Source organism: Giraffa tippelskirchi, chromosome 7 (genome assembly GCF_054371585.1).
Source record: "Giraffa tippelskirchi isolate mGirTip1 chromosome 7, T2T-mGirTip1v1.2.pri, whole genome shotgun sequence".
NCBI lineage: Eukaryota > Metazoa > Chordata > Mammalia > Artiodactyla > Giraffidae > Giraffa > Giraffa tippelskirchi.
The window spans coordinates 103,855,835-103,882,281 of record NC_137281.1 but is presented as its reverse complement, the minus strand read 5'-3'; the positions used below and the strand labels follow the sequence as shown (position 1 = coordinate 103,882,281).

Genomic DNA, 26,447 nt, shown 5'->3' with positions numbered 1-26,447 from the left:
TCTATTCAATACTCTGTAATGACCTAAATGGGGTCATTTCCCATATAGGGATCACTTCCCTATATGGGGAAGTCATCTAAATAAAGAGTGGATACATGTATATGTATAACTTATTCACTTTGCTGTACACCTGAAACTAATACATTATAAATCAACTATACTCCAATAAAAATTAAAACACAAAGAATTTGAAATGATAGAGTTTTTGAGGTAAGTTAGAGAGACTGTGTACAGTAAGTAGAGAATAAAGCTAAGAACAAAACCCAGAGAAAAACTATCATGTAAATATTAAGCAGAAAAAGATGCTAAAAGTAAATTAAAAAAAATAAGTAATAGATGGAAAACCAGAAAATTATGTGTCATAGAAGCCTACAGAATATTTTCAAGAATCAGTGTGTTGTAAGTGGCATATATGTTGCTGAAAGGTCAAGTAAGGTAAGAACTGAAAAGCATTTTGCGATTAAAAATTCACAAAGTAGGGTTAAGGAGTAAGAATAGGAAAGGAATGAACATCAAGTAGTAGTGATAGGAAAGTGTGGTAGATAAAATAATGGTCCCCCAAAGATGTTTATGCCCTCATCCTGAAACCTGTGAATGTGTTAACTTACATAGTAAAAGTGACTTTGCAGGTGTAATTAAGCTTCGTATCTTGAGTTTGAAAGATATTCCTAGATTTTCTGGGTGGGCTCAACCCTAAGAGAGTTATTCTAAGAAGAAGGCTCCTGTCTAAGAAAAAGTAAGAGGTTGGAAGCAGAGATTGGAAACATGATTGGTTTATGGGGTGCAAAAGGGGAGAACTCAAGGTATCCTCTAGAATTTGGAAAAGGCAAGGAAACAGATTCCTTTTTAAAGCCTCTATGAGGAATAGAGCTCTACTGACACCTTAATTTTAGCCCTTGAAGATCAATTTCTGATACAGTAAGTTTGTCTTGAACAACAGACTGGTTCCAAATAGGAAAAGGAGTCCGTCAAGGCTGTATATTGTCACCCTGCTTATTTAACTTATATGTAGAGTACATCATGAGAAACGCTGGGCTGGAAGAAACACAAGCTGGAATCAAGATTGCCGGGAGAAATATCAATAACCTCAGATATGCAGATGACACCACCCTTATGGCAGAAAGTGAAGAAGAACTAAAGAGCCTCTTGACGAAAGTGAAAGAGGAGAGTGAAAAAGTTGGCTTAAAGCTCAACGTTCAGAAAACTAAGATCATGGCATCTGGTCCCACCACTTCATGGGAAATAGATGGGGAAACAGTGGAAACAGTGTCAGACTTTATTTTTGGGGGCCCTAAAATCACTGCTGATGGTGATTGCAGCCATGAAATTAAAAGACGCTTACTCCTTGGAAGGAAGGTTATGGCCAACCTAGATAGCATACTTAAAAGTAGAGACATTACTTTGCCAACAAAAGTCCATCTAGTCAAGGCTATGGTTTTTCCAGTGGTCATGTATGGATGTGAGAGTTGGACGGTGAAGAAAGCCGAGTGCTGCAGAATTGATGCTTTTGAACTGTGGTGTTGGAGAAGACTCTTGAGAGTCCCTTGGACTGCAAGGAGATCCAATCAATCCATCCTAAAGGAGATCAATCCTGGGTGTTCATTGGAAAGACTGATGTTGAAGCTGAAACTCCAATACTTTGGCCACCTCATGCGAAGAGTTGACTCACTGGAAAAGACCCTAATGCTGGGAAGGATTGGGGACAGGAGGAGAAAGGGACGACAGAGGATGAGATGGTTGGATGGCATCACCAACTCGATGGACATGGGTTTGGGTAGACTCCGGGAGTTGGTGATGGACAGAGAGGCCTGGCGTGCTGCAATTCATGGGGTCGCAAAGAGTCGGACACGACTGAACAACTGAACTGAACTGAACTGAACACCACTAGAGCTGTAATTTGTTACAGCAGCAATACAAGAAAAATATAGAAGGTATTGGCACAAAAAAAGTAAAATATAATAAAAGAGAGGAAGTCAATAGTACTATAGATCTGAGAAGCAGGAGAGGATGGAATCCGAAGCCATTGAGGAGAGTTGAGCTTGGGCGAAAGGAATGGAACCAGAAAATTTGGGTGCAGAAAAACCTGCTTCTAGGTTTAGGTTTAGGAGGCTAGAAAAAGTTATCAGGATGTGAAAAGAAGAAGGAAAGGAAGTTTTGAGAAGAGAAATAGAGGTTTGAAGTAGTTGGATAACGTGTTAGAAAGAAGCCTTGGAAAATATAAAGAATTTCCAGGAAGTATTAAAAGACTTCTAGAGATGGTAGTCTACACATACAGAGGAGCACATGTCTGCGTGATTACATGATTTTATTTGCAATTGAGTATTAGTTCAGATTCTAAAAAGCCAGATGTATGGATTGATTTTTAGGGTGGAACAATAAGGCAAAGGAAAACATATCATTGACAAGAATGTGGTTAAAAGGATTACGAATGGGGTGCTAAATCTACCTGCTCTAAACTGTTTCTTAGAGAAGTTGAAATATTTACCCAAGAAAACACAGCTAGGAGGAAAAGCTAGTCTTTGTGGTATTATTGCATATTATGTGTTTCCTAGTCAGTTTGCTATATAACAGAGACTGATTTTTTTTTCAGTAAATTAACTCATTCTGAGGTTCTTCCAGACTAAATGCACAGAAGCTCTCAAATTACAATATTTTGTACAGCTACTTTTTTAAGAAACATGAGATGTTTCCAAAAGTGGTATGAAGATGAAATTTTAAAGATTATAATTTCTGAAGTAAAAAAAAAAATAGTTCTTTTGGACCTTTCAGGTCTCACTTCTGAGGCTCATCTTGCCCACATTCTGAACGATTAGCTATCTCTGTTGATATGCTAGAAATAGCAACATCTTCATTATCACACTTGTAAAAGTTAATTCGTGTGAAAATTGTAATAAGCTTTTGAATTTTGGGGTACCACAGTCTCTTTTTACCTGGCATTTATAGTTTTCTTACTGGTAACCCTGGACAATGATGCACCCATGGACTCATTGTCTAATTTAACAAATCATTCTTAAGCACCTACTATGTGCAGGTGACTGTTCTGGGCAAGAAAGCTTCAGGTCTCATCTTGTCAGAATAGACAATACCCTGATTCTGACTGAATTTAAATTTAAATGGAAAAGTAAAATAATATAACATATTTTGCAATAAAATGAATAAACAAGATGATGCAATGGAATCCTGGGAAAGGATATTTTCAATGCAGTTTTTTTAATGATGGCTCATTATATACTAACTGAGTGAAAATGGAAGTGCAGAAAGATGGTGCTGATGAAGGATGAAAATAACTATGGTAGGATAAAATGAATCAGTAAGTTGTGGTAGTAGAAAAGTGACGTGCTTAAAATAAAAGTTTTAAAAATTGAGAACTTCCTATCTGCTTTCTAGATCTGAGGGATGCAGGCAAAGCATTATCTTCAGCAGAGAGTTAAATTTTAGATAAGGTCAGGAGGTGAGCATAAGTAAAAGACTCAAGATTGATGGTTTGTTAATTACTGGTTCAGAGCTTCCAAGGGCACAGTGCCTTAATCTTGGCCTTCACAAAAGGGATGAAAGATGAGAACAGATTAAGAGATGTCCAAGATGGCAAGGAAATTAGAGTTCAGGTGATAATGCATTAACTGGGATGCCCAGTTTCTGGAAATGATGAATATTCCGCACAATAAGCAATGGTAAACAGTGGGATTTGAAATGACTGTGTCATTGAGCAAAGTGGGCCATTAGTTCAAACTTGTTGTTATGGATTCCTGGAACCATTAGTCTGTTTTATAGCTAGGAATGATATAACACTGTTGAGTAGGGATGTGATAGCAGAAGTGTTCCCTCTAGATCCTAAGGCAATGTGGTTAAAATTATAACCACTATAGTTATATTGGTATACTATATCAGAAGTAAAATAGACACAGCTTCAAATCCTGGTTACATAGTTTAATTGCTAGGAGAATCACATAACTTTAAGCCAGGAATTTTTTCATGTGTTAAGAAAGAAACATAAAGAAAAATATAGAGAAGATAGGTAATCACTCTTATCTCAGTGGGGTGAGGTGAATGTTAAAGATTGAGTGACATATACACAATGGAATATTACTCAGCCATTAAAAAAAATACATTTGAATTGGTTCTACTGAGATGGATGAAACTGGAGCCCATTATACAGAGTGAAGTAAGCCAGAAAGAAAAACAACAATACAGTATACTAATGCATATATATGGAATTTGAAAGATGGTAACGATAACCCTATATGCGAGACAGAATAAGAGACACAGATGCATAGAACAATTTTATGGACTCTGAGGGAGAAGGTGAGGGTGGGACGTTCTGGGAGAATAGCATTGAAACATGTATATTATCATATGTGAAACAGAACACCATTCCATGTTCGATGCATGAGACAAGGGCTCAGGGCCGGGGCAATGGGATGACCCAGAGGGATGGGATGGGGAGGGAGCTGGGAGGGGGGTTCAGGATGGGGAACACATGTAAACCCATGGCTGATTCATGTCAATGTATGGCAAAAACTATTACAATATGGTAAAGTAATTAGCCCCCAACTAAAATAAATAAATTTATAAAAAAAAAAAAAAAAGAAGATTGAGTGAAATGAGGTGTCATAAAGTACCTTCCGAATGTCTGGATGTTATTTTTCTCTCCCACTTTTCTTAAGGGATCTGTGCCTTCCCACCTCTCTCTCTCATCCCACTACCTCATTAGAATGCAATGTACCAGCTAAGTAATAATGATAAGTTTAATAATTGAAAGAGGTGGTATTCATTTTTGTGATAGCCTGGCTCATAGCAAGTTCCCAAAGTATTTATCTGTCAAATTATCAAAATGCGTAACTGTGAACATATTAAATCTTCAGATCCAATTATTGCAACTTGAGTACTGAAGAGTTAAGCAATATCATTTTTATAATTTAGGAAGATGTTAAATCTCTCTGAAATGTTGGATAAACGTAACTGTTGGTACTTGAGTATCTTCTTTTTCTTTAAAGGGAACTTTGCAAGGTAATGTGATTATAAATTCAAGATAGAATTATTCATCTGCCAAAGGGGTCATCTTCCATTTGAAACAGGGTTGCAAAAGTAAGAAAGACAGCCACATGTAGCCCATATTTTAAATGTCAGGGCTAATGCAATCTTTATTGTATGTCACAAATAGGTGGACAATACTGCTTTTCCTCTTTGTAAATTCTCATCAGCTCCCTTGATTAATGTTTACTGAGTTCCCACAAAGAATGTGACTCTGTACCTGGCATTGAATTTATTCATTTCCTCAAACTGATGAATCAGCACTATTGGATGAAAGGATGACCTAAAATATGAGTACTCTACAAAAAATCTTTCAACCAAGATAATGCATTATTCTCCTTTTCAAAGCTTTTGTTTTTAAAGGTACAGACAATTGGACATTTTCTTTGCCTCACTTCATAAAATGCTTCCTTTGCACTGCTGGTAACATTGCTGCTATTTAACTTTTCTCTTTCTGTTGCTGCCTTTACTTAGAAATCATAAAGTGAAAGTGAAAGTTGCTCAGTCATGTCCGATTCTTTGTGACCCTATGGACTACACAGTCCATGTAATTCTCCAGGCCAGAATGCCTGAGTGGTTAGCCTTTTCCTTCTCCATGGGTCTTCCCAACCCAGGGATCATAAGTAGATTATTTTTCTACAAAGAAGGGGGTTGATTCTATAAAAGGAAAGGAAAAACTGGTAATCTTATAATGCTTATATAAAAATATTGTTGGCATTGTCCTCCCTAAATCCTTTCCTAAAATTTGAGTGGGAAATTGCTTTAAACATTAGATCACAATATATTAGCTCATGCCTTCATTTTAACATTTTACACAAATTTAATCATTATTCTTCCTGCTAGTTATTTTACATATACCTGAATTCATATTAATTGTGTTTTTAAAAATATACTTTTGAAATCATTGGGAAATTTTTCTTACAAATGTAATCCCAAATTCTGTCTGAGAAGACTTTGGATTCATCACAATGTGCTTCCCTAAAAAGCACTGGAGCCAGGAAAAATAAACTTTGCTAAGATTGCATGACTGGCATTTTCTTCTTGACTTTTCCCTTTTCCTCTCAACTGTCAAAAGTCTTGGTAACATAGACATGCTTCCTTCTGATTAAGGAACTCAGGAATTAACTTAGCTTCAGACAGGCAGAAGTAGAATATCCAATCATGATGTGATTTTTAAGGCCTTTTGTAAAATTTTGTGTTTTTCTTTTCTTTGCAGGAGGAAGGCTCATTTAAGTGTCTTTGTTATGTGAAACCAAATTCTGACAACTCCAGTTTCTATTGCTTTGCTTCTGCTAGAATCACTTGTGTCTTTGAACAATTTCTGCTTTGCATTTTTCTCTTGCTGCATTCAGTTTGGGGCTTTTTAACTAGCGGCCTTTTTGTTCCTGTTCTCAGATATAAACTTTCTCATTTACGAGCCGCCCCTCAGAGCTTTAAAAGGAACCTCTTGACTTGTCTTCAGATCAAAGGCACCCAAAATCAAGTGTCATGTCCTTAAGATGCATTGCTTTATCTACAGTGAAGAGCTGCCACAAAAGCAAATTTTGTTTCAAGTCCAGTAGTTTCTTTACTCTGACCATATTTATGGTCCACTCTGATACTTCCAATGGTTTTTGAACCTCGGACCCAGTGACATATTTTATTTCTGCTTACTCTGACTTACTTGGTGGGCAAATTTCTGAATTTGAAATTTTGGATGAGACACACACGTGAGCAGAATAACTGAAAGAATACAATTCCCATGGGAACCTATAGGAATGAGTCCTTGAAAAGTGAAAGTGTTAGTCACTCAGTCATGGCCAACTCTTTGTGACCCCTTGGACTGTAGCCTCTGTCCATGGGATTCTTCAGGCAAGAATACTAGAGTGGGTAGCCACTAGCTTCTCTAGGGAATCTTCCTGACCTAGGGATCAAAACTGGGTCTCCTGCATTGCAGGCAGCTTCTTTACCAACTGAGCCACCAGTTCTTTATTATTTTATACTGAAAGAAAACTCCCACCCCTTTTCTTATTATTGTCCAGCAAAGTACAAATATCAGCATTTAATATGCAAAAGCTGCTACCCATACTCAAACTGTCGATAGCCCAGCAGAAAAATGTTCTTCTGCATTTAAAGTTAATTAATGCTATTGTCTCACTGTATGTATAGTTTATCATAGGTGCTACAGAATTCTAAATTTATTAATTTCCATAAATAAGTCATTTTCTTTGTTTTATCTTTTCATGACCTTTCTCCTAGTATTTAATCATAGCTTATGGCAAAGATCTGTAAAAGCAATTATGAGGCAGCACATGTTTGGCAGTCTTTTCATTTCTCATGAGTGAAGAAAGGTCAGAGTCTCTCAGTACTTGGGTAGAAATCTCCAAAGAAAAGACAGGTGTCTCATGGATAAGTACTGGGGATTCACAAGGGGGAAGTCTGTCCTTTGAGACAAAACAGCATATTCTTCATAAGACAATCAGGAAACTGCCCCCTCCCTGGCCCCCCACCACCATGCCCTCTATTCTAGTGAAATAGCTCTGTAGTTTGGGGGCTATAAGAATTAAATGCACATGAGTGTACAGACTAAAAAGAATGAAAAAAAAAAGAACATTAGCAACTTTTTAAAGCAAGGTTCTTCTAGGAAAGTAAAATAACTGAACGGCTAAGATGTGGAATTGTTTATACAGTATGGTAACTCTACTCATCTCTCTCCCTTCTAAGCTTCACAAGGGAAAAGAAGAAACGGCAGGTATGCGTGGCGATTAATTACACACACATGCCTCCCCAGAGTCATATCATGGTGATAGATGTCTGCATAGTGCTGAAGTCCTCTAATTAGGGGTGACTGAATTTGGTAGATTAAAATTCTAAACATTAGGCATTAGGGAAAAACTCCAGCTCCCATTCAATTTTCATCAGTTTGGAGTCACTTCATATATTTAATATCATCTGAGAAATATTTATAGGTTTTCTGAGAAATGTAGTTACATCTCAGGAATGCTGAATTTCCCAACTCTTTTAAATCCATAAGCAAACAGGATTGTTTCATGGGCACCTTCTCTGTCAGGCCAATGTCTTTAAAACATTGAGATAATCAAGGGAAAATGGGTAGAATATTTTCTAAATTACTGTGTTTGCTTGCTCCATAGTTTTTAAGGCCCTAACCCAATTTTCTGAAGTTTGAGATTCACATCTTGCTTGGATTTTTGCCTACTCTACTTCTGAAGCAATATTCTTATTTCTTAAATATGTTAGCCCTAAATACATCACTAAGTACAGAAACGTATCCCAGTATTCATTTTATCTGCTTTTAATAGCCACTTTTTTAAGGAGAACATTTGGTACATAACATATAAAGAAAATAATGCAATTAGAATAATTAGTTTAAAAATTAAATAGACAACAATTTCAGCAGGCTACTGAGAGTTAGTGTCTTATAAATTTAGTTCAGTTAATAGATTTAGTAAACTTCCTTAAAATTGATCTCAGCATTGCTTTGTATTTCATGAAAATCATGATAGGCAATATCATCTCTGGTGGTCAGTTTCTATGTTTACTTGTTTTTCTTTCTTAGCTTGAATTCCAGAAGAGCAAGACTGTTTAAATAAATACAAAAAACTGAAGGGAAGAGTTTGGATGAAGGGAAAAGACTGGGAAAGAATCCTTACTCTAGAATCTGTACCAACCTCTAAAAATTCTCCCTGGCAGAAATCCTGAACAATGTTCTGACTCAGAAATGCAGACAGAGCCTCAAGCAAAGATTCCTATTATGGAACTAATTCATAATGTTTGAAGACTATCACCTGCAAGATGAAAATTTAATGAAGAAATTTATGGGCAACATGAAGATCTAAAATAGGAAAAATGAAAATCAAGTCTTGAACAAGTAGCAAAACAAAATTAATAACTTCCTCATTTGATTTTACCTGTTCACTGTACATTTGGAGATACTGGTTATTGTTGGCATTCTTGTATTGGTTTCCATCTCTATAATTTTGGATAGCAGTGGTAGACAAGAGTTTTCTCTCATGTGTTGCATTCATTTTCCTTGATTTTTATGGTTGACACAGATCAAGAATGGACATATTCATCTGTTATCTTTCTGATGACTTCAGTTAGTAGAGAAAGTACTGAACTTGTTTCTTGCCTGTATCATATATTTACCACTTAAAGGCATATTTATGCCATGTCTGAGTTTGAGACATGCACTAGTTAAGAATGAAGGGTGATCTTGAGACACTAAAAGGTGCTATGCACAATTGTAGAGTAACTATGTCAGGTTGTATCTTTTGCTTGTCATTTATATTTTGTTAAGTTCCCTGATAGCTCAGTTGGTAAAGAATCTGCCTACAGTGCAGAAGACCTGGGTTTGATCCCTGGGTTAGGAAGATCCCCTGGAGAAAGGGAAAGGCTACCCACTCCAGTATTCTGTCCTGGAGGTTGCCATTAACTTCATTACCTCCATCATAGTTTGGCCTCAGATCAAACAATAGGAAGGGAACACAACCCTTCACATCAACAGAAAATTGGATTAAACATTTACTGAGCACGGCCCCGCTAATCAGAACAAGACCTAGTTTCCCCCTCAGTCAGTTTCTCGAATCAGGAAGCTTCCATAAGCCGTTTATTCTTCTCCATCAGAGGGCGGAGAGAATGAAAACCACAATCACAGAAAACTAACAATTCTGATCACATGGACCACAGCATTGTCTAACTCAGTGAACTATGAGCCATGCCGTGTAGGGTCACCCAAGATGGATGGATCATGGTGAAGAGTTCTGACAAAACGTGATCCACTGGGGAAGGGAAGGGTAAACTACTTCAGTATTCTTGCCTTGAGAACCACATGAACACCATGAAAAGGCAAAAAGATAGGACACTGAACGATGAACTCCCTAGGTTGGTAGGTGCCCAATATGCTACTGGAGATCAGTGGAGAAATAACTCCAGAAAGAATGAAGAGACAGAGCCAAAGCAAAAACAAGACCCAGCTGTTGATGTGACTGGTGATGGATGTAAAGTCCGATGATGTAATGAACAATATTGCATAGGAACCTGGAATGTTAGGTCCATGAATCAAGGCAAATTGCAAGTGGTCAAACAGGAGAAGTCAAGAGTGAACATCGAAATTTTAGGAATCAGTGAATTAATATGAACTGGAATGTGTGAATTTAACTCAGATGACCATTATATCTACTACTGTGTGCAAGAATCCCTTAGAAGAAATGGAGTAGCCATCATTGTCAACAAAAGAGTCCAAAATGCACTATTTGGATGCAATGTCAAAAATGACAGAATGATTTCTGTTCATTTCCAAGGCAAACCGTTCAATATCACAGTAATCCAAGTCTATACTCTGACTAGTAATGCTGAAGTTGAATGGTTCTATGAAGATCTACAAGACTTTCAAGAACTAACACCCCAAAGAGATGTCCTTTTCGTTACAGGGGACAGGAATGCTAAAGTAGGAAGTCAAGAAATATCTGGAGTAAAAGGCAAATTTGGCCTTGGAGTACAGAATGAAGCTGGGCAAAGGCTAATTGAGTTTTGCCAAGAGAGTGCACAGGTCATAGCAAACAACATTTTCTAACAACACAAGGGAAGACTCTACACATGGACATCATCAGAATGTCAATACCGAAATCAGATTGATTATATTCTTTGTAGCCAAAGATGGAGAAGTTCTATATAGTCAGCAAAAACAATACTGGGAGCTGACTGTGGCTCAGATCATAAACTCTTTATTGCCAAATTAAAACTTAAATTGAAGAAAGTAGGGGAAACCACTAGACCATTCAGGTATGACCTAAATCAAATCCCTTATGATTATACAGTAGAAGTGACAAATAGATTCAAGGAATTAGATCTGATAGACAGAGTGTCTGAAGAACTATGGACAGCGGTTCATGACATTGTACAGGAGGCCGTGATCGAGACCATCTCCAAGAAAAAGAAATGCAAAAATGAAAAATGGTTTTCTGAGGAGACTTTACAAATAGCTGTGAAAAGAAGAGAAGTAAAGGCAAAGGAGCAAAGGAAAGATATTCCCATTTGAATGCAGAGTTACAAAGAATAGCAAGAAGAGATAGAAAGCCTTCCTCAGTGATAAATGAAAAGAAATAGAGGAAAACAACAGAATGGGAAAGACTAGAGATCTCTTCAAGAAAATTAGAGATACCAAGAGAACATTTCATGCAAAGATGGGCTCAATAAAGGACAGAAATGGTATGGACCTAACAGAAGCAAAAGATATTAAGAAGTGGGAAGAATATACAGAAGAATTATACAAAAAAGATCTTCATGACACAGATAATCACGATGGTGTGATCACTCACCTAGAACCAGACATCCTGAAATCGGAAGTCAAGTGGGCCTTAGAAAGCATCATTACGAACAAGTCTAGGGGAGGTGACGGAATTCCAGTTGCACTCATCTCACACACTAACAAAATAATGGTCAAAATTCTTCAAGCCAGGCTTCAACAGGATGTGAACCACAAACTTCCAGATGTTCAAGCTGGATTTAGAAAAGGTAGAGGAACCAGAGATCAAATTGCCAACATTCATTGGATCATCAAAAAAGCAAGAGTGTTCGAGAGAGACATTTACTTCTGCTTTATTAACTATGCCAAAGCCTTTAACTTGTGGATCACAAAAACTGTGGAAAATTCTTCAGGAGATCGGAATACCAGACCATCTGACCTGCACCTGAGAAATCTGTATGCAGGTCAAAAAGCAACAATTAGAACCATACATGGATCAACAGACTGGTTCCAAATTGGGAAGTAGTATGTCAAGGCTGTATATTGTCACCCTGCTTATTTAACTTATATGCACAGTACATCATGAGAAATGCTGGGCTGGAAGAAACACAAGCTGGAATCAAGACTGCCGGGAGAAATATCAATAACCTCAGATATGCGGATGACACCACCCTTATGGCAGAGAGTGAAGAAGAACTAAAGAGCCTCTTGATGAAGGTGAAGGAGGAGAGTGAAAAAGTTGGCTTAAAGCTCAACGTTCAGAAAACTAAGATCATGGCATCTGGTCCCATCACCTCATGGGAAATAGATGGGGAAACAGTGTCAGACTTTATTTTTGGGGGCTCCAGAATCACTGCTGATGGTGACTGCAGCCATTAAATTAAAAGACGCTTACTCCTTGGAAGGAAGGTTATGGCCAACCTAGATAGCATATTTAAAAGCAGAGACATTACTTTGCCAACAAAAGTCCGTCTAGTCAAGGCTATGGTTTTCCCAGTGGTCATGTATGGATGTGAGTGTTGGACCGTGAAGAAAGCTGAGCGCCGCAGAATTGATGCTTTTGAACTGTGGTGTTGGAGAAGACTCTTGAGAGTCCCTTGGACTGCAAGGAGATCCAATCAATCCATCCTAAAAGAGATCAATCCTGGGTGTTCATTGGAAGGTCTGATGTTGAAGCTGAAACTCCAATACTTTGGCCACCTCATGCGAAGTGTTGACTCATTGGAAAAGACCCTAAGGCTGGGTAGGATTGGGGGCGGGAGGAGAAGGGGACGACAGAGGATGAGATGGTTGGATGGCATCACCGACTTGATGAACATGGGTTTGGGTAGACTCTGGGAGTTGGTGATGGACAGGGAGGCCTGGTGTGCTGCAATTCATGGGGTCACAGAGAATCGGACACGACTGAGCGACTCAACTGAACTGAACTTATTTAAGTTACATGAAGAGTACATCATGAGAAATTTTGTACTAGATGAAGCACAAGCTGGAGTCAAAATTGCTGGGCTAAATATCAATAACCTCAGATATGCAGATGACACCACCCTTATGGCAGAAAGTGAAGACAGAACTAAAGAACCTACTGATGAAAGTGAAAAAGGAGAGTGAAAAAGTTAGCTTAACACTCAACATTCAGAAAACTAAGATCATGGCATCTGGTCCCATCACGTCATGGCAAATAGATGGGGAAACAATGGAAACAGTGACAGACTTTATTTTTGGCGGCTCCAAAATCACTGCAAATGGTGACTGCAGCCATGAAATTAAAAGACGCTTGCTCCTTTGAAGGAAAATTGTGAACAACCTAGTTCAGTTCAGTTCAGTCGCTCAGTCGTGTCCAACTCTTTGCGACCCCAGGAATTGCAGCACACCAGGCCTCCCTGTCCATCACCAACCTAGACAGCATATTAAAAAGTAGAGACATTACTTTGTCAACAAAGGTCCGCCTAGTCAAGGCTATGGTTTTTCCAGTAGTCATGTATGGATATGAGAATTGGACTATAAAGAAAGCTGAGCGCAGAAGAAATGATGTTTTTGAACTGTGGTTTTGGAGAAGACTCTTGAGAGCCCTTTGGACTCCAAGGAGACCCAACCGGTCCATCCTAAAGGAGATCAGTCCTGGGTGTTCATTGGAAGGACTGATGTTGAAGCTAAAACTCCAATACTTTGGCCACCTGATGCAAAGAGCTGACTCATTTGAAAAGACACTGGTGCTTGGGAAGATTGAGGGCAGAAGGAGAAGGGGACGACAGAGGATAAGATGGTTGTATGGCATCACTGACTCAATGGACATGCTGCTAAGTCGCTTCAGTCGTGTCCGACTCTGTGCGACCCCATAGACGGCAGCCCACCAGGCTCCGCCGTCCCTGGGATTCTCCAGGCAAGAACACTGGAGTGGGTTGCCGTTTCCTTCTCCAGTGCATTAAAGGGAAAAGTGAAAGTGAAGTCGCTCAGTAGTCCGACTCTTAGCGACCCCGTGGACTGTAGCCTACCAGGCTCCTCCGTCCATGGGATTGTCCAGGCAAGAGTACTGGAGTGAGGTGCCATTGCCTTCTCCCAATGGACATGAGTTTGGGTTAACTCTGGGAGTTGTTGATGGACAGGGAGGCCCGGCATGCTGCGATTCATGGGGTTGCAAAGAGTTGGACACAGCTAAGCGACTGAACTGAACTGAATTGAACTGAGAAATCAGGGCTCAACAAAAACTGTGAATTCTATTACTAAATTAAAGGGGAAAATAGATATTGAAGACCCCAACAACCTCTGATATCTTCTAAATTTAATAAATTTAGAAACTAATATATTCAATAAAGAAACAAAATGCTATTTTATGAGTTAAATAGGAAAAAAAGAAACAGCAGGTATGCATCTGAAGAAGAAAAAAATTTTGTAGAAGGACTGGACAGCAAATTTATAAAATATTGAATGTATTCATGTTTATTTGTGTATGTCCCATTCTTTGACTCACCATCTAAAGTATCCTTAATTTATTTATCACATGTCAACATTTATATTCAAATATCGATGCAAACTGGTTTAATTCATTAAGAAGAAAAAAAGGATTTTAATGGCCCTAAATAAAACTTTAATTATTAGAGGCAAATTTATTATCTCAACATTAAATCTACATAGTGATGATTAGTTGCTAATATTTTAAGTGAATATGTAAACTAGGTAACAATCAATGGTATTGAACTTAATCCAATCATGCCACTGAATAAGGATGAGTTGAATCAACATTTGATTTTGCCATTGCTAACAAAAACCATGTATTTGAATCATTGTACTACCTCACAAATAAAAGGAGATAAATAGATTAAATGTGGGCAGTTAAAATGCAGACAACTAAACTAATGAATCTCTATGGCAATAATTAAACAACACTGACCAATTCTATACATGTACTTTTATTAATCAATTTAATAATCTTATGGCAAATTTCATTGATTTATGTTTTAAATATGTCAGGGGATTACAATTGATTATTTTAGAACAAAAAGATTTTTTTGTTTTTCCTATTTGAAATCTCTCATTCTGTGTATGAAAAAACCAAGGCTCAAAGAAGGTGAGTTAATTTAACTCTAGGTAACTAGTTTGTGTCAGAGGTACTACAATTGAGGTAAAAAAAAACTATAAACAAGGTGAAAAGACAGCCTTCAGAATGGGAGAAAATAATAGCAAATGAAGCAACAGACAAACAATTAATCTCAAAAATATACAAGCAACTCCTGCAGCTGAATTCCAGAAAAATAAACGACCCAATCAAAAAATGGGCCAAAGAACTAAACAGACATTTCTCCAAAGAAGACATACAGATGGCTAACAAACACATGAAAAGATGCTCAACATCACTCATTATTAGAGAAATGCAAATCAAAACCACAATGAGGTATCATTTCACACCAGTCAGAATGGCTGCTATCCAAAAGTCTACAAGCAATAAATGCTGGAGAGGGTGTGGAGAAAAGGGAACCCTCTTACACTGTTGCTGGGAATGCAAACTAGTACAGCCACTATGGAGAACAGTGTGGAGATTCCTTAAAAAACTGGGAATAGAACTGCCATATGACCCAGCAATCCCACTGCTGGGCATATACACCGAGGAAACCAGAATTGAAAGAGACGCGTGTATCCCAATGTTCATCGCAGCACTGTTTACAATAGCCAGGACATGGAAGCAACCTAGATGTCCATCAGCAGATGAATGGATAAGGAAGCTGTGGTACATATACACTATGGAATATTACTCAGCCATTAAAAAAATACATTTGAATTGGTTCTACTGAGATGGATGAAACTGGAGCCCATTATACAGAGTGAAGTAAGCCAGAAAGAAAAACAACAATACAGTATACTAATGCATATATATGGAATTTGAAAGATGGTAACGATAACCCTATATGCGAGACAGAATAAGGGACACAGATGCATGGAACAATTTTATGGGAGAATAGCATTGAAACATGTATATTATCGTATGTGAAACAGAACACCATTCCATGTTCGATGCATGAGACAAGGGCTCAGGGCCGGGGCAATGGGATGACCCAGAGGGATGGGATGGGGAGGGAGGTGGGTGGGGGGTCCAGGAAGGGGAACACATGTAAACCCATGGCTGATTCATGTCAATGTATGGCAAAAACTATTACAATATTGTAAAGTAATTAGCCCCCAACTAAAATAAATAAATTTATTAAAAAAAAAGAAAACAACAACAACAACAAAATGTATATGAATGTTGAGGATTCTAACTTTCAAGAAAAGTATAGAAGACAAATTTCCTCCTAAATTGCAATTGTGCCCTAGGATATGTGCCACAATACTGCTTTTTATCATGAACACTCCTGTTCAAGCCCTTCAAACTTACCCTTGCACAGATAATTTTGTTTCCTTAGGGTATTCACAAGAACGAACTGCAATTAGTGACGTCAGAGGCAGCATTTTTATTTTAGAAATTTAAAGTTGCTCTATTTGCTTAAAATAATGGAAATTTATTCTCTCACATAACTGGAGTCCAGAAACCCAAAATCAAAGTGTTAGCAGAGCCATTCTCCATTGAAGACTCTAGCAAAGGATCTTTTCTGACCTCCTCCAGCTCCTGGTGGTTTCTTAGCTCCTGGCAACATAAGTCCAATCCCTGCCTTTGCCTTCACATGGCTTTTTCCCTGTGTTTCTGTGTGTCCTTTTCTGTTACTTACAAGGATATTCTCATTAGGGTCTACTCTAATTCCATATGACTACTTTCACAGATAGCAGGGATTATGATTTAGTTATATCTCTTTTTTTTGAGGGGGAGCGCTATTCAATGTAATAAAGTACTCAAAAAGTTATGTTTGTTTAACTTATTTTTTCCAAAACAAACAATGTATTATTTACCACAGTGATGTGATTGTGGCTGCTGTTTGAATAAGGTTGTCATATTCCAGTGTCATCTCTCATAATCAATATGGGTTTAGACAACGTTCAGGACTTTGAATATGACATTCATCCAGCTAATATGTGTTATTTCTTCTGATTTGTGGCCTTGAGTGGGATGTTTGTAGGAGGAACCACTTCAGGGATTTCAATATGACTTTCTTGGTATTTCTAGTTTTACAATAAGCTCCTAAACCGGATTTTCTATAAATCTGCTTTTTGTTTGCGGAAAATAAGGATCTCCTTAAGTGCTATAACAGAGACCATTTGGCCTTCACACCATGCCCTGAATTATTAATTGTTAATTATTTAATTAATAATTTGAGCATGTCCTCCTCTCCTTCAGTGCATTACCTTCATTTCCAACAACCAGCCCAATCCAAGTCCTTAACTCTCTCAAGTGCTGGAGATGTCGTATAAACTACTGCTTCTTTCTCCACCTACAGCTCAACCCAAGTCACCACATATGAGACTCTTGCCAATGTGATACTCCAGCGTGTCAGGGGTACCATTCTCCTAAGTACTATTTTCAAAGAGAGTTTTTTTCTTTTTCCTTTTCTATTTGTCTCACAGGCATTCCAATTTTAGTGTCCTATTCACAGAATTTTCTTCCTGAAGCCACTTGTATAGTCAAATATCCACCAGAAGCAGACATGTGACAGAATTTCAGTGCACTAAGCTTATTTGAGAAGTAGAAGAAAACCCTGTAGGAAAACTGGGGAGTCATTCAAGGGAGGAAAGGCAGCCAATAAAAGGTCCACTATCAAGGGATGATTAGAATTGAACATATGCGGAAACTTTGGAAACAGTAAAATACACATCTCAGGATTAACCCACCCAGGAGGGAAGAAGCCTTGATCTCCACACACTCCTCCCAGCCACTGACTGAGGATTATTTCCTGGGCTTGCTAACCATGAAGGCTGTGTGCCCTTTTGATGTCTTCAGAGAAAAAAACAAATCTGGCCAAGAAATGCAGATGCTGGAATTAGAAGTAAGATGCAGCTCACTGAAGGGATGTGAGGAGGCACATTACACATCTGCTGCATTTACACTGTAAGATTTCCTCCATTTCCCCAAAGTTTGCTGTCAATTTATGTTTACACTGTCCTCAAAGAATATGAAAAGCTTTATTTTTTTAAATTGTCACTTTTCTCCACAAAGTATAAATCAGGTCAGAACTATTTTTGTTAACTTATTCACATCAGTTCTCAGTAACTGACAGAGTACTTGGCATAGAGTAGGCTCTCAAAAATATTACTTAAAACTCAATATTAAATCAAACAATGCATTCTCTTGTGAGCATCCAAACTGGTGATACTGTCTACCTACACAATTATTATTATCTAGCTTTTCACACAAAACTGAAAATCAGATTTCCCATTGACTTAAAAAATGATGAGAATTTACATGAGAAGGTTTTACATTTTTGTTTAATATCTAGCTTATTAAGGGAGGGGCAAATATTTCACCATTGATCTAGCTATTAAGAAATTACAGAAAATAAACTAGTAGGATTTTTGATATGGAAGTAATTTGAGAAAGCTAAATATAATTTGAGCACGTATGGATTGTGAGGTCAAAACAATAAAAGTTATATGTACAACAAAAATACTTTGTTTTCCTCCTATTTCACACACACAAACATGCACACAGTGCCAATTATATCTAAAACTAAAAATAAATTCTTAGAGAAAAAAGATATTTCTGTGCCTTATCATTTTTAAGTGACTATATCATGTCTTACACCTTCATAGCTCCCATGCTCTGGTACCTTTACTACATATACCAGGAATTAAATAAAATTGTTACATATTTAGATTCAGATTTAGTTATAATATTTCAATATATTAAAATATTATAATATGTAATGTCTAGGCATAATTAACACTCCTTAACATTTAAAGCTCATTGCAGTCATCTCTCCTGACTCTTCTTAGAAAAGAGACTTAGGTCTAAACTTTAAAACCGATTTATGTTAATTTGGTGTGTATGTTTTAGTATTACTATTTGGTTAGTGAGTCAGGAAGAAAGTTTAAAGAAAATAAAAACTACTATTAAAATAGATGCCCTGCATTGGGCCTGAGGACCAACTCCTAGAAGAGGCCTACTAACTATTTGTTGAATAAATTACCCTAAGATTTCTACTCAAATTTTTCTTGTAGCACAATTACAGAAAGTATCTATGAAACCACAATCTTCCTGACACTACAGAACAATGCAGAAAAGACCTTCTGGGATACATTTTTAAACCTGAACAATGATAATGATCATTTTATTTTTATGCCTTCACAGCTGCATTGAAGAAAGATAAAACATACAACTATGCTAGATATTGTTTACTGGAAAACTAAACATAATAACAGTTTATTTTCCTGGTATAAATATGAAAAACATTTCTTTAGTTAGCTGATTGTCAGAAATGTGCAGCAAATATATTCAAAGAAGAATATTATAAATAGAATCCATTAGGATGTTGCCTTTGATAGATCAATAATTTCCATAGAATTCATTTTGATCTATTGAACAGACTAATGATATAATGTGTTCAGTGTTGCTTGAAACTATAATAGCTCCCTCACAGATACAAAGAACACACTAGTTATTATCAGTAGGAAAAGGAAAGGAGGTAGGGACAAGATAGGGGTAGGGGATTAAGAGATATGAACTACTATGTATAAAACAGATAAGCAACAAGGATATGTTGTGCATAGAAAAATATATCCATTATTTTGAAGTAACTTTAAATGGAATATAATCTATAAAATATTAAATCACTGTGTTATACACCTGAAACTACTATAGTAAATAAACTATAGTTTAATAAATTTTTAAAAAACATTTTATTATTTCCATTCTAAAACACTAAGTGACTTGAATTAATGCATGATTTTTAAAAATGACTCACACATTCATCATACAACTGATATTTGATAGATACAAATTATTTAAACACAAACAAGGTTTTACATGGGGTAGTGATAATAGTATGGTTTAATATTATGGTCTCATAGTGATTCTAGACTTCTATTATCCTCAGCCAATAAAATCAGTTTTCTGACTCTCCTAAGGAAATAGAAATAAAAGCAAAAAAATAAAATAGGGATCTAAACTTAACAAGCTTTTGCACAGCAAAGAAAACCATAAACAAAATGAAATGATAACTTAGAGACTAGGAGAAAATATTTACAAGTGATGCTACTTGGGATTAATGTTCAAAATATACATACAGCTAAAAAGACAAACAACCCAACCAAAATGGGCAGAAGACCTACATAGACATTTCTCCAAAGAAGACATACAAGTGGCCAACATGCATATGAAAAGATGCTCAATATCACTAATTATTAGAGACATGTAACTCAAAGATACAATGAGGTATCACCACACATTTGTCAGAATGGCCATCATCAAAAAGTCTACAAATATCAAATGCTAAACATCTATTTCTGCTTTATTGACTATGACAAAGCCTTTGACTGTGTGGATCACAATAAACTGGAAAATTCTGAAAGAGATGGGAATACCAGGCCATCTGACCTGTCTCTTGAGAAACCTGTATGCAGGTCAGAAAGCAACAGTTAGAACTGGACATGGAAAAACAGACTGGTTCCAAATAGGAAAGGAGTATGTCAAGGCTGTATATTGTCACTCTGCTTATTTAACTTATATGCAGAGTACATCATGAGAAATGCTGGGCTGCAAGAAACACAAGCTGGAATTGAGATTGCTGGGAGAAATATCAATAACCTCAGATATGCAGATGACACCACCCTTATGGCAGAAAGCGAAGAAGAACTAAAAAGCCTCTTGATGAAAGTGAAAGAGGAGAGTGAAAAAGTTGGCTTAAAGCTCAACGTTTGGAAAACTAAGATCATGGCATCTGGTCCCATCACTTCATGGCAAATAGATGGGGAAACAGTGGAAACAGTGTCAGACTTTATTTTTCTGGGCTCCAAAATCACTGCTGATGGTGATTGCAGCCATGAAATTAAAAGACACTTACTCCTTGGAAGGAAGGTTATGACCAATCTAGATAGCATATTTAAAAGCAGAGACATTACTTTGCCAACAAGGTCCGTCTAGTCAAGGCTATGGTTTTTCCAGTGGTCATGTATGGATGTGAGAGTTGGACAGTGAAGAAAGCTGAGCGCCGAAGAATTGATGCTTTTGAACTGTGGTGTTGGAGAAGACTCTTGAGAGTCCCTTGGACTGCAAGGAGATCCAACCAGTCCATCCTAAAGTAGATCAGTCCTGGGTGTTCATTGGAAGGACTGATGTTGAAGCTAAAACTCCAACACTTTGGCCACCTCATGCGAAGAGTTGACTCACTGGAAAAGACCCTAATGCTGGGAAGGATTGGGGACAGGAGGAGAAGGGGACGACAGAGGATGAGATGGTTGGATGGCATCACCGACTCGATGGACATGGGTTTGGGTAAACTCCGTAAGTTGCTGATGGACAGGGAGGCCTGGCGTGCTGCGATTCATGGGGTCACAAAGAGTCGGACACGACTGAGCGACTGAACTGAACTGGAGAGGGTATGGAGAAAAAGAATCTTTCTCCAGTGTTGGTGGGGATATACATTGGCCCAGCCACTATGGAGGCCAACATGGAGGCTTCTTAAAAAACTACAAATAAGAGCTGTAATATAATCCAGCAGTCCCATGCCTGGGTATATATCCAGAGAAAACTGTAATTTAAACAGATACATGCAACTCTGATGTTCATTGCAGCACTGTTTACAATAGCCAAGACATAGAAACAATCTAAATGTCCATCAACAGATGAATAGATAAAGAAGATGTGGTACATATATACAATGGAATATTACTCAGCCATAAAAAACCCTGAAATAATGCCATTTTCAGCAACATAGATGCAACTAGACAGTTTGAAAATGAACATCTGTGTGTGAGTAATGTGTAAGTATGTTTTTGCATATGAATATGTGTGTGTTTGTGCACACATACCTGTGTGTGTTTTAAGAGATGGCTGAAAGAGAAATAATCTTAATAAACAGATGACAAAAGCAAAGAGTTTGATCCTGTAACAATGAATAAATATGTTCAACTATGGTCTAAAGGAGTTAATTTTTAATTTTATAGATTGATGTTTAAATTTGGTAGATTGTGTCCTTAGTGTTGACTACTATTCAAGGAAGATGACTGAGTTTTTTTTTTTTAAACATGGTGAAGAAAAATACTTGAAGAACCAATATGGGAAGTCCAATGATAAATTTTTTAAAAAGTTAGTCCCCCTTTCATAAGCATATTATTATCATAATAACCGAGTATTTGCTACACTAATGTCACTATTTAAGGAAGAATACTTTTATTTCTATTTCATTTTATTTTATTTAACAAATACATGAACATGGTTTAAAAAGACTAATGGATGAAAATTAAAAATACATATTGATAACATACTTTTAGCCCATCCCCAGAGAGCACACTAAAATTAAGGTAAACAGAAAAGGACCAAATATACCAGGACATGAAGGAGAGAGAAGAGCTAACAGCAGATAGAGAAGATTAGACATGACAACAAAATTTTGGAAAATTGAAAGTAGATGGAAATCTAAGATCTGACTTAGAATGTTGGGATCTGTTAAACTCTAAATCTACAGAGAAAGTAGTCAATTAGAGTTGAAGTGATCTAAACTAAAGCTCTCCTAAATTTCTCAGGAATTGGATATAAAGAGCTAAAAATAACAAGTGGCTAAGTTCTTAAGAAGAGGAGTTGGACTAATAGATACCTTTCCACACTATTTTAGAGATGTTACTGGATTCTCTGAACTAAGTCCTGCTCCAAAGGATACCAGGAAGAAGGGAGAGAATTATGTACTGCAAGCAGAAGGTTTAAGTGAAAATCTACCTGATATATATGTTTTTTCTCTGCACTCCCTCAGGAGGGTGCATTTGTGCTAGACTTGTACTCCCAAGGAAGAGATTGAGAAATTCATCTCAGGAAACCTGACAGAACAAGCAGAAGAAAAAAAAATGTACAGAAATCTTTATCTGGGGTTCTTACAATAAAGTCTTTTCTTTTCAAGCCACTCCCACCTACAGAGTTTACAATATCCTCGTGAGTGCCAAAGAATGACAGATATTTGAGAAAAGTACCTAAACTGGCAGAAAGAAATCAAAACATATAACCATAAAAGTAGACTCTGAGAAAACAGAGGCAGAGACATTATAAAGACCAGAAGTAAATTAAGACAAGAAGGAATTTATTATTTTCAGAGGAATGAAAGATGATATTGCATTCAATAAAAAAGAACAGAAGGCCATAAGACAAATGGTCATAAAACAAAAAAGAAGTCTTAGAAATGAAAAAAAAAAAAAGATGGTGATAGTGGGTATTTATTAAAAAAAAAAAAACAGAAATGTTGAAAGTAAAGTTGAGAAAAATCTTACAACAATGGAAACAAACTGATAAAGATGAACAATAGGAAAAATGTAAGTCCATTAAGAGGATTATCTTAAACTATTCCACATCTAATTCAGAGTAGCTTCTGAAAAGAGATATAAGTAGTCAATAAGTACCCACAGGTATATGTACTTTATAGAAGTAATGAAATAGTCCCAACTTTGAAATTGTCCAAATTTTCTTCATTGGGTTTTCAAGTATCTGGCCAGTCTTACGTATATCATACCTGAACGATATTTCCTGCCTACTGACCTAACCCTGGGCACTCCCACCTCCCACAGTCATGGTCTCTACAGCAGATTTGGGCCTAAGAAGTCATTTTTGCAACCTCTGGTGCTTTTCCTATATGACTGACATGAGCATAGATTCATATCTAATCTTTGCAGGGTAATTAATATTCTCTCAGAAGGTCTCATTTTAAGAGTTGCAGGTAACAACAAATCAGACAAGATCTTGTTTTACATTTTCATAAAGTTGAGGCAAATTTCCTATTGTGTTCTATGAAGTTCTGTTCAAGTATTAAAATAAGCCTCTTTTCCCCTTTGAGTGAATTTCTGTTCCACAAAACAAACCAAAAACCCATTTAGTGAAATATTTTGGTAACTTAACCATTCATATCATTTGTTAAATTATAGTTTCTATGAAGTGAAAGTTGCTCAGTCGTGTCTCATTCTTTGCAACCCTGTGGACTGTAAAGTCCATGGAATTCTCCAGACCAGAATACTGGAGTGGGTAGTCTTTCCATTCTCCAGGGGATCTTCCAAACCCAGGGATTGAACCTAGGTCTCCCGCATTGCAGGCAGATTCTTTACCAGCTGAGCCACAAGGGAAGCCCTATGAGGACAATCATATTTCATTCATATTATTATGAAAATAGAGCACGTTTGTATACATTAACTTGACAATTCTTAAGATTATCTGTATAAAGAATGTTGTCTTAGTATTTACATTGACATGAACTTTATCCTGTATGAAATATGGTCATGGATAATGAGCTGGGAGAATAAGCAATTTGCAGCTTTACTCTTCTCAAATATAACAAAGATGAATATAGCATTCTAATAAAAATCTTTCATAGAAAATCTCTCTAATCATGTGACTATTTCTAATCCTGGTTCTGAATAAAATAAGGATTTTTTAAAATCTCATTTCTGATTCTGACTCAAATGTAGTCCACTGAAATAACATAATGAGATATAAAACATCTTATAACTACTTCAGATATAAGTAAGAAGCATTACTTTCAACATCAATTCAGGGCTATAATTTCATTTCTATTTATACATTAGTTAGTAATATCAAGTAGAAACACTTTAGTATATTCTTGAAATTTTTCATTAAATAGTTGTTTATTAAGGCACTTATATCTGTGATGCTGAATTTATTAGTTCTAAAGTGAATTTAGAGGAAAAAACATAATTGAAATCAATGTGTACAGGTTTGTAATGCCAAGTGATTTCTGATAAATGCAATCACCATGACCTGGAAGATAAGTTAAAATATTAATCATTTTGGGTCTTAAGACTTTTTCTTTTGCTTTTTCATGGCAGTGTTCACTTTTATTTTGTCATCTGTTATCTTGCCGAATGGAAGCGATCTGTAGGAATAGCAAAGATAAGCGAGGGCAATGGGTATGGGCAAATTTTAATTAAGTATATGTACCACTTGCAGTCTTTTCACTATCATTTTTGTCACAGACCATAGCCTGCCCCTAGGCCTTTCCCTAAACTATGATCATGGCATCCAGTCCCATCACTTCATGGCAAATAGGAGGGGAAAAAGTCTAAGCAGTGACAGATTTTATTTTATTGGGCTCCAAAATCACTGCAGACAGTGCCTGCAGCCATGAGATTAAAAGATGTCCTTTGGAAGGAAAGCTATGACAAACGTAGACAGTGTATTAGAATGCAGAGACATCACTTTGCCGACAAAAGTCTGTATAGTCAAAGTTATGTTTTTTTCCGTTAGTCATGTATAGATGTGAAAGCTGGACCATAAACAAGGCTGAGTGCCAAAGAACAGATGCTTTCGAACTGTGGTCCTGGAGAAGACTCCTGAGAGTTCCTTGGACAGCAAGGAGTCAAACAAGTCAATCCTAAAGGAAATCAACCCTGAATATTCATTGAAAGTACTGTTGCTGAAGCTGAAGCTCCAGTACTTTGGCCACCTGATGCAAAGAGTCGATTCATTGGAAAAGACCCTGATACTGGGAAAGATTGAAGGCAAAAAGAGAAGGAGTGGCGGAGGATGAGGTGGTTAGATAGTATCACCGACTCAGTTTTGCTCATGAATTCGAACAAACTCTGGGAGATAGTGGAGGACAGAGGAGCCTGGTGTGCTGCAGTCCATGGCGTAGAAAAGGTTTGGATATAATTTAGCGACTGAACAACAACAAAAACAACAACAATGGTCTGTGTTGGCAATTTCTCCTGTTACAGTTAATTTCTCATGTAGTTAACTTGATCTTCTCAAAGGAGTGCTGAGATGATTTTTCTACCTTAAATCAAAAGCTTTAGGTTAAACAAATATTTGTTATTTTTGAAGCACTTGTCTTATAGTATTGAAAAGGCATGTGCTTTAACTATCTCCAAGTCTAACTAAGGAGGATGTGAAAAAGGTAAATTATAATACAGGAATGACTCACGTACATGATTCTGAGAGCCCTAGTCCCCCATGTGATTTATTGGAGAGTCTTTAAGGACGTGATTAAGGCTAAATAAGATCATGGGGGGGAGCACTGATCTGGCAGAACTAGTACACTTAGAGGAAGTGACACTGGAGGTCACTCATCACCATATGTTACCCAAAAAGAAGGTGAAAATCTAGACGAGAGCTCTCACTAGAATCTGACAATGCTAGCACCCTTATTTTGGACTTCTAGCACCCAGAACTGTGAAAAATAAGTTTATGTTTTTTAAGCCACCCAGTATTTTGTCATGGCAGCCTGAGCTGACTGATACATATGTTAAGGGAAAAATATACCCTAGGTGAAGGGATGGGGATGATATGCATCTTACAGAGAAGGAGACTATGGTAGGTAAAGTAATAACCTAAGACATCTATATTTTAGTCCTGCAAACTTGTGAATATGTTACCTTACTTGGCAAAAGGGACTGTGCAAATGTGGTTAAGTTAAAGATATAGTGATGGGAAGACTATTCTGAGTTATCCCAGTGGGCCCAATTTGAAGATGCTATACTTCTTGCTTTGAAGGTGGAGGAAGGCTCATGTATCAAGGAATATAAGTGGCCCTGGGAAAATGGACAAGGCAAGGGGCCATATTGTCTCCTAGAGACTCCAGATGGAATACAGTTCTCTTGAAACCTT

The 26,447-nt window shown here is 37.1% G+C and overlaps 1 protein-coding gene across 11 annotated transcripts in view; it reads right to left on the bottom strand.

The window, feature by feature from the left end:
- Window positions 1–26,447, bottom strand: part of LOC145514141 (uncharacterized) — a 959,076-nt gene that overhangs the window by 442,762 nt on the left and 489,867 nt on the right. Inside the window, exon 2 of one of the 11 annotated variants that reach the window (XR_014059867.1) lies at window positions 8,700–8,816. The exons of the other annotated variants lie outside the window; for them this stretch is intronic. The gene's annotated coding sequence lies outside the window, so the exon portion shown is untranslated. The remainder of the gene's footprint in view (window positions 1–8,699; window positions 8,817–26,447) is intronic. 11 annotated transcript variants of the gene reach the window in all.